Genomic DNA, 10,329 nt, shown 5'->3' with positions numbered 1-10,329 from the left:
TAAGGGGGGCGTGTTAGCTGCCTGAAGATACACCCATCTCAACCATGGTGTTACACTCAATCAGTCATTAAAGGGCAAATGCCCACACACAGTTCAAAAGTGATTAAAAAACAATGTTACGTAACAAATATAAAATGTTCACAATACAATGGAAATAAAAGTATATTCACCTTAAATACTATACTTTAACATATTTTGACTTTAGAGAAAGCAAGTTAAATTAAATTCTTCACTTAAACCTAGAGGTTCTAAAGTGCAGAGTGTATGTATCCAGAATGCTTCCCTGCATTAATGATATTACCACCCCTGGATGGGGGTATGATTTTCTCGATTCCCCAAAACCTCAGTGATGCAGGGGAGCCATGATTTGCCTGCTTATAATGCCTCGCCATGGCATATGTTAAATTCTGGGTACAAATAGCTGTCTTATGTTCAGATATTCTTAGTTTGAGTTGACGTTTTGTTTGGCCTATATAAGCCAGTCCACAGGGACACTTTAGAAGGTATACTACATGTGTACTGTTACAATTAATAAATGAAGAGATAGAGTATTTCTTGCCAGTGCTAGGATGTGAAAATGTGATGCGATGTGACCTTCGCATTGGTCGAGTTAGAGCATTGCGCACAGTTACCACATTTATTGAAACCCAAGGGTTGGGGAGCCAAGTGGTCAGAGGTGGATTAGACATATCTGAATGGACCAATCGGTCACAAATGTTGCCAGCACGCCTAAATATAAACCTAGGCGGATCGGCGCATATGTCTTTGAGTGTCGGGTCACTCTTCAGAACATGCCAATGCTTGCGAATAACATTTTTCATTCTTCCTGCTTCTGGAGTGTAGCCGGTCGAAAAAAATACTCTAGGTGTTGTGTGTGACTTAAGTTTTTTCTTCAACAGTAAGGCGCGATCTGTACTAAACTAAACTTTTGACATAAAATCAGTTGTGCTGCTACAATTTCTTCTGACTCGCAAAAACTGGCCCACTGGTATGTTGCGGACTAGATGCGACGAGTGATTGCTGTCGGCTCTTAACAGGTTATTCCTACTAAGGGGTTTGCGATAGATGGTGGATTGTAAAATATTATTTACGTCCTTAGAAATAGTAAGATCTAAGAAATCAATGGACTGATTATTACATTCTATAGTAAAGGACAAATAATTTGTGGAAGAATTTACATAAGTCAAAAAATGATTTAGCTCATTAAGTGTACCCTTCCATATTAAAAGAACATCATCTATATATCTGCGCCACAGTGATATTTTGGAATGAAAGGGGTTATTTTCAATATTGTGTATATATTTTTCTTCCCATAAACCCATCACCAAACAGGCATAAGAGGGTGCAAATGCACTCCTCATAGCAGTCCCTTGAAGTTGTAAATAAAATTTGCCAGAATATTTAAAGAGATTATTAGATAGAATGATCTCAACTAGATTTACAAGAAATTCTGATGGAGGCAGAACATCAGTGGGACTTGTAGGCCTATTTGGTGGGGTATGCATGTATAAAGACTTAGCACATCCAAAGACACAATAATATCATTGCTTTCACAATTCCAATCATTAATCAAATTCAAAACATCAGTTGTATCCCCAAGGTATGATGGTAAGCTGTGAACATGTTTTCTTAAAAAGAAATCAACAAATTGTGAGAGAGGCTCAGTGAGGCTCCCTATGCCAGATACAATAGGGCGCAAAGGAGGGTCATCAAGTCGTTTATGAATTTTGGGTAGACCATAGAATACTGGACATCGGGGATGGTCACTCAGTAGAAAAGCCTTTTCTTTATCAGTTATCCAGCCTTTTTTGTGAGATGTATCAATAAATTCATCAATCATATTTTTTGTGCTGGAGGTAGAATTACACAGGAGAGACTGATAGTGTTTTTCATCATTGAACAATTTCAATATTCCACAATCATAGTTCTTTAAACCCATAACAACAACAGCGCCCCCCTTGTCAGCAGGGCAAATAATAATGTCCTGTCTTGATTCCAAATAGCGAAGCGTATCCGGTTCGCTTTTTGTCATGTTTTTATTTTTATTTTTAGAGGGACAAAGCGCACTTAATTTGGCCATGTCTGGCTCAACTAACTGGCTAAAAGTAACGATGGTGGCATTTAAATTAGAAGAAGGCAAAAACCTGGATTTCTTCTTAAAGGGAGTCACTTCTCTGGGGCTTTCGCTATTACTGGAATCACTGTCCCACTGTCTCATACACTGTCCCGTCTGCATAGTCTTTAGTATCTCGTTCATATTTTCTTATCTTGTAGGTCTGTAAACAGGGCATGGAATTAACACCCGTCCACCCGCCAAATGCGGGTGAATTTTGCAATTGGCGGGTAACACTGTCAATCTACCTGCCACATTGGCAGGTAGCCAATGAGAATTGAGTGATTCAGATGCGTAACTATCGGTAAGCAGGGTACGCGGTTGCTTACGGGCCTGGTCCAGTCAGTGGCCCGCATCACTGGAAGACATTGATAGACAGCCGGGCCCCCCTATCGCATTTTCATTACTCACACAATCCCAGCAGTCCCACGTGCAGCCACTGACCAAGCTTGAGTGAGAACGGGTAAAATTAATTTCCTTGTTTCTGTTATGGAGGTGAGACGTGTGTGACTCGAACATCTCACATTTACCAACCAAACGTACAGCGAAAGACCATGCAAAACATTTCAGACCGTCCTGCCAACATGTATACATTGTAACATCAATGCACGCTCTAACGTTTTTTCACTCTAAAGTCAGCGGCTGCTGTTTCAATCTGTCGGCTGTCTGCAGCGGGCAGGACTGTTGCTCCGTTTCCGCGCACACACACAATCACACACGGTGGATGCAGGAAAAAACGCAATGAGATGTACAGTTTGACCTAAATTAAGGACAGCTACGCTCGTTATTGTAAGTGCAATGACAAGCTAAAGTCCAATAAGTACTTTATTAAACCGTATGAATGTGTGTCCCAGGCCAGGATAGGAAATTAACTAACAATGTAAAGATCAACAAGCCACTGACAATGACAGATATGTTCATATTTGATTCATTCAATAAATTATTATTTTGTGTCTTAAATCCACCAGCCGTTGCCATATTATACCAACATTTGCAGCATCCTGAGCCTTTTTGGTAAGGTTCCTAGAAAATCTCAGCCCAGAGTAATTAATTAATAGTAATAATTATTATTCTACCCAAAACAAGTTTCCTTTTTATTTATTTTTTTATTTTTAAGAACTATACAAAAGAAATTGCAACTTTTTTGCAACAACTCATGTGTTATGGTGTGCATTCACCAGTATTTTTTTGTTGTTGTGGTGCGTGTAGGCTACTCCTGATCTCATCTCTTATATGCAGTGGCGTAACGAGCCAACACCGGGCCCCTATGCAGGATTATCAAGGCGGGCCCCCCTACTACAGCACATGATGACGACGCAATGTCCACGAGTAGGCTACCATGAATAGGACAGGATAGGATTATAGAGACACAGTAATTCCTGTTTTCACCTTTTATGAGGCAAAAAAGTTAACTTCATGCCCTGTCTGTAAATCCTTCACAAATCCGGATAGCATGGAAGAGATTTTCTCTGTAGCTTCAACATTAACTTTGCTCTTCATTTCATCTTCTACCCGTTTCACATCAATTTTTAATTTGTCTTGTTCGGACTTGGTCTTCTCAACTATCAAGAGTATTAGGTCAAGGGAGCATTTGTTCAGAATTTGTTCCCATTTGTGCATGAAGGATTTATCATCCAGACCAATGACGGGATTTTGTTCATGCGTAAACCGCGCGGGATGCGTTTGGCTTTCCAATATTCAGACAGAGTTATGGAATGCTAAAAAAATTTAAGTCTTCCAATTCTCTAGTCAGGGACAGTATGTTAGGCTCTAAAAGCTTAAACGTATCCTTAAATAGAGAGTGTGACACAATGATGTTGGCACCTTGCTCATCAGTATAAGATAATGTCTCTGATCATGCATTGGTACTTGCATTAATTGATTCGAAGCTGATCATCTTGTTTTCTTCTCACAGCATGCAGCAGGGAACGTAGAAAGCCTGTCCTATTACACAACAGTGCTAAGTGTATTCTAGACAATGAGTATGCATAGTGATGCAGTGTGTGTGAAATGGATGCACTTACTTATAGGTCTCACAGACAATTTTTTAAACTTTATTAATTCACTTTTTATTGTGTTCTATCTCAACGTTTTCTCTCTCCCATCAATCCAGTTTTATTTAGTTTCAGTCCCTTGTCTCATTCTTAATAACTTTCTCCCTGTCATCCATTGGCAGTGAGACTCCATGAGAGATGTGATGTTTCCATCTTTATTACTTTCGTTCCTTCCACGCTGCCTCTCTCCCCCACCATGTAATAACGTATTTTATCATTAAATGGATTCCCAGGGGGGTGATATACGCCCAGATGGACATGAGAGACCTTTCTCTCTGCCTTCATCTATCTCTCCCTCCCTTGATCCATCCCTCCCTTTTGTGTCTCTAGCAGCTTACTTAGTCATGAGGTTTTCCAGGAGGGTTGCCGATTCAGAAACTGAGCTGATGCTCAGTTTTAATGGCTCCTTTCTCAACCATAGCCATCACTCTCTATTATGACACACGGATACTCACATTCACAGAGCTCAGAGGCACCAAGCCTACATATCGAGCAACAGCTGATTCCCGAATGCATCTTGGTATTACACCTACATGCATACTGACCTATGATACTGACTGGTAAAGCACAGCTGTTTCCTAAAGGGAAATAGTTTAAGCTGCAAACTTTTGACTTCAAGTCATAAAGATATAAAGTTTGAATTCAGCTAGTAAATGAGTTGACCATGATCATAACAGATGCAGACCATGATATTCCGATTAAATTAAGAGGTAACACTTTATAATAACCATCATTAATAGATGGTAAATTGATAGTTAATTGTCATTTAACTGTTAGCAAACAGTAATTTTACTGTTAACAAACAATTAAATTATAATTAATAATGTTTACTAATTATTAGTAGTGCTGTAAATTAACTGTTTATTGTAACACACATTATATCCCTCATTTACTATATTAGGTATCGGTTAATGATTAAAAAATGTTTGTAAACCTTTAAGAAACCATTTTTAAATCATCTATAAACATTACATCGATAGATGGAACAGATATTCCTAACACTTTGTTGAGGGTTACTAGTTGGTTTTTAAACCGTCTATAAATAGTTTCTGGATGGTTATTATAAAGTTGCAACAGCTATACACTGTTGCAACTATAGACTATAATACTTTGTTAAATAGTTAATAAATACTTTGTAAACCATCTATAAACATTATTTAGATAGATAGTCAATACTTTGTCAGTGGTTACTAGTTGGTTTGTAAACTGTCTGTAAACAGTGGCTGGATGGTTATTAGAAAGTTGCAACATATAAAATAATGATATAGTATATATATATATATGTATATATATATATATACTTAACACAAAAAGTAAGGAAATTTGTGTTTGGTAGATTATTTCTCTGTGGTAACAATGCTTTTTGGCAATAAATCTTATACCGTTGGAAAGCCTGTTTAGTTCCCTTTCAAATGGTGCCCCATTTGTAAGGAACATGCATTTGTGGGATGAGCAGCAGTGCTGAGTATGTGGGTTGCGCCCATGAACAATTTGCCAAATCTTCTCTGCCAATGCCAAACAGCTTATTCTGCCATTGACTCGTTTGTTGTTTGGTGGACTGGATGATTGAAGTTTGAAGAAACAAGACATATTGGCAATTGATTCATTTCACAAACAGGAGCCTCAGTAGCGTGTGGAAGAACCATACACAGCCACAGCAGCCTGGCACCTCCTCCTCATGCTGGTCACCAGCCTGGTCACACACTGCTGTGGGATGGCATCCCATTCTTCAACCAGCATTTGTCGCAAGTCAGCCAACGTGGTTGTGTTGGTCACTCTGGCACGAACAGCACGCCCAAGCTGATCCCACAAGTGTTGAATGGGGTTGAGATCAGCCTCTCCACTCCCACATTCTGGAGGTAGTCTCTGATAAACCCCGCCCTGTGGGGGCGACCGTTGTAATCTTGGAGGATAGAGTTCGGTCCCAGACTGTGGATATATGGTATAGCCACTGGTTGCAGAATCAGGCACCTGATTGTCAGCACCTCGGGGTACCAAAAGCTCAAAACAAGAGTCAATTCCAACAGCAAAGAAAAGCTGTTTGGCATTGACAGAGACGATTTGGCAAATTTTTCATGGGCGCAACCCACATACTCAGCTCTGCTGCTAATCCCACAAATGCAACTAAACAGGCTTTCCAACGGTATAAGATTTATTGCCAAAAAGCATTGTTCAAATAATCTACCAAACACAAATTTCCTTACTTTTGTGCTAAGTTTATATATATATATATATATATATATATATATATATATATATATATATATATATATAATTATTTTATATGTTGCAACTTTATAATAACCATCCAGACACTGTTTATAGATGGTTTACAAAACAACTAGTAACCCTCAACAAAGTGTTAGGAATATCTGGTCCATCTATCGATGTAATGTTTATAGATGTTTTAAAAATGGTTTCTTAAAGGTTTACAAACATTTTTTAATCATTACCCGATACCTAATACAGTATATGAGGGATATAATGTGTGTAACAATAAACTGTTAATTTACAGCACTACTAATAATTAGTAAACATTATTAATTATAATTTAATTGTTTGTTAACAGTAAAATGACAATTAACTAAAGATTAATTAACTGTCAATTTACCATCTATTAATGATGGTTATTATAAAGTGTTACCTGACACAGACGTTATAACCTCTTGGATTCCTCTAATTAAATAAGTAAAAAATGGATTGTTATGTGACAATTACGAGATAATTCAATAGTGTATACATGAAAACATGATGAGCTAATCACATAATTGAGTTGATGTTGGAAAATGAACAGTATTAAACATTTGTGGCCTGACTTTGTATACGCGTTTAAAAACACTACATGGACTAATTGAGGAAATGTGCTGCTTTGAACATGAGTAAATAAATCAGGATTAATGAAATTATCAGGAAATGCACTTAAAATATCTTAAAGTACTTGAAGCATGCATGATGCAGCAGAATAGCCTCTGTCAGTGTTGTGTCATTATAAATATTATGTTATTATAGATGATTTAACAATGTGTAAGAAGCATTTATTTTATGTTGTCACTGATGGAGGTGGAGCTAATTTTAAGTACTTTATATCCTGTTGGGCAGTTTAATCCGTACCAATGCATTTTATACACTTTTATAAAATGATGTGTTTCTCTAAATCTGTACACTAACAATAAACTATACTATGTAGTAGACTAAAAAGTATAACATTTGCCTCTGAAACGTTGTGGAGAAGAAATAAAAGTATAAATTTATTTGAGTAAAAGACACGTACCTAAAGAAATGAAATTACACTTTAATACTTGAGTTAATGTACTTACAGTAGTTTCTCTCTACTTGTGCTGGTATTGAAGGAGAGGTTTGTAGTGTTACATTTGTGGTGGTCTGCACTTACATGGCTAACACAGATTTGACTTATAAAGGAGCTTAGCACTTTACCTTTATGATCAACAGATAGTAATGCAATTATTACCTAAACTTATACTTTTATTAAATTTTAAGGACATCCTTTAGCTTTGACAAAGGAAACCGTTAATCTTCCTTGGGTACAGGCATGTGCACAAAAATATGTAGATATACATTTGTTCTTTTATTGCATTCCTCTATCTTGTTCTTAGCCCTCATTATTTTCTATCCTTCTTATATCTTCCCGTTTGTCATCTTTCATAATCGTCAATCTTTCAGTCATCACTAAACCCTCTTCTTGTTGTTGCATTCTATTTTTATTTTCCTACTAGTCTCCCCCTATAGTTCTTCTCTCTGCAGTTGGATTTGAGTGAAAGTGACAGCAAGCCCACCCATACACCCACTCTTCCAGATCACACACACACACAAATGAATGTACACATCCTACACACAATCACAGACGACCACAGATATACATACAGCACTGCATGCGCTCACGCACATAAGCACACAGGCTTGGTTTGTGTGCACATTCATGCACACACATTAACAAGCTGTGACATTTGCAGACACACACACACACACACACACACACACAGTGCACCTCCTCCACCCACGGCCTCCACAGTGCCTTCAGTCCTCATTTGCCCCATTGTTCACTCTTCCAGACGACATTGATCAGAGAAAAACATCCATTTAATACACGTACTTCCCCTTCACTGCAGCTCTGGCAGGTTATAAAGAGCAGTACACAGACCCAAGATCCTGTGAACATAACGAGAAACACCCACAGGGGCAAATGCTCAGCCCACACAAAACCAATTTAATCAGGTGCGCCCTAAGAACATTCATTATCCACTTAATGGGAACACAAATACAAACACAAGCTGCAGTAGTTTAAAGCAAATCCCCCCTGTAGCGGCGGTGACTCATGTGTCACTGTATCAAAGTTGGCATTGATCTCATCGCCAAAGTAGGTGAGTGAATAAGAGGCAGATTAATGGAGGAAGAGACTGATTAGGTTTGGAATCAATTAGAGCCAAAGAATAAAGAAAAGCAATTGCAGAAGGGGAAGCGCAACAAAGGTTTGGAAAGGTATGCATAACAATCTACGGGAAGGGATGAGGTACAATTAGAGATGAGTCGTTAATGACCACAGGAGCATGGGTGACAGAGGAAGGCATGGAGGTGTAAAGGGAAAAGGAGGAGGGAAAGAAGACGGGAAGTGAGAAGTGTTGGCAGATTGAGTGTGGATTAATTAAAGATGGTTAATGACAAGCAGAGGAAGGAGGAGAGGAGAGGTGAGAGGAGAGAGTGTCTGTAGTGTTCTTTGAGTGGTTTTTGACTTGTATCAGCTCTCAAGTGGACTACTTAAGTCATAATAGGGACCAAAAAGAGATGATGCAGAGAGTGTGGGCACAAAGAACACATTTACTCAAATATTGTAGAGTAAAAAGAATTAGGGAAACGGCACATTCACATTGAAAGGTAATAACACTAAATAATAATAATAATAATAATAATAATAATAAAAAGAGAAAAAATAAGACATTCCTGTCTATGGCCAATTTTCCTGCTGGCTTTGCAGAAGCGTTGACACTGGTAGCACACAGTATGTGCAAGTGCATATTTGTGCACACACATTTAAGTAACTGGGACGAATCCTGAATTCACGCCACCTGAGAGGTACAGATAAGCCACCATCTATTTGGAGCTGGAATCAGCAGCAGATCGTACACAGAGCTTCCTTCAGGACCATGCCGCCCTCTTGACACTGCAAAACTGTGATTTGCCAAGCCTCTTAGTCTGGGACTGCTATGGCAAGAGTCTCTTTCTGCCTTTTTGGTTGATATTGGGGCTATTTATTCATATCTTACACTGCACTTTAGCTGTATTCTACTGTTTAAGCTGTCTCATTCTATTTAAGCTTATTTTTATGTTCTATTTTACTTTGTTTTACTTTTTTAAAATCCTATTTATGTGTCTTTTAAAGGTGCAGTAAGCGATGCTGTGCAAAGATTGTTGATATTTGAACTCAAATGCCAAACAAATACAACCCCTCCTTCAGAAGCTCCATCCCCCATATCCATAGACAGATAACTACTGGCCAGCCAGCACATTCCCATGCTTCCCCCCAAGAAGTGTATTTGATTAACATCGCTTACTGCACCTTTAAGATTGCTTTGTGTTTATTCATTTTCTTAATGCCTTTATTTCTTAAAGCACTTTGAATTGCCTTCAGTGTTGACTGGTGGTGTACTAATAAACTTGCCTTGCCTTTATATGCACATGATTTAGAAGCTCCAAAGCCTGAATAAATATTACAAAGTCAGCAATCACAGACCAGTCATACTTGGAGGGTTGCAGCTGCAGCTGCCAGTGTCTCCCCACTAAGCACACAAAATGTTGACACAAATCAATTTCTTACACAAAAATGGTGGTGGGATCCCAAAGATAGAAATGTATTTTCTTGTGCGTTTTATGTCACTGATAGTGCTCAGGGTAAAGGAACTTGTTTCAGAGAAGGGTTATTTTTAAATCGAGCTGTAACCTTTGCTAAAAAGCGGCCACTACGGCCAAAAATTACAATTATGGGAAACCGCTAAATGTCAAAGCGTAGCGTAACAGTGGTAGAAATGAGTCAGAAAGTCAGTGAACTGACACAGTTATGTGCAGATATATCTAACTTCATTTGTTAACATTAGCCACCATAAGCTACTGGTCATGGCAGACCAAATAGGCTGTCATGGAAAAAAAAAT

This window comes from Sander vitreus, chromosome 3 (genome assembly GCF_031162955.1).
Source record: "Sander vitreus isolate 19-12246 chromosome 3, sanVit1, whole genome shotgun sequence".
NCBI classification, from domain to species: Eukaryota; Metazoa; Chordata; class Actinopteri; order Perciformes; family Percidae; genus Sander; species Sander vitreus.
The sequence above is the reverse complement of the archived record's forward strand: the minus strand, read 5'-3'. Positions refer to the sequence as shown.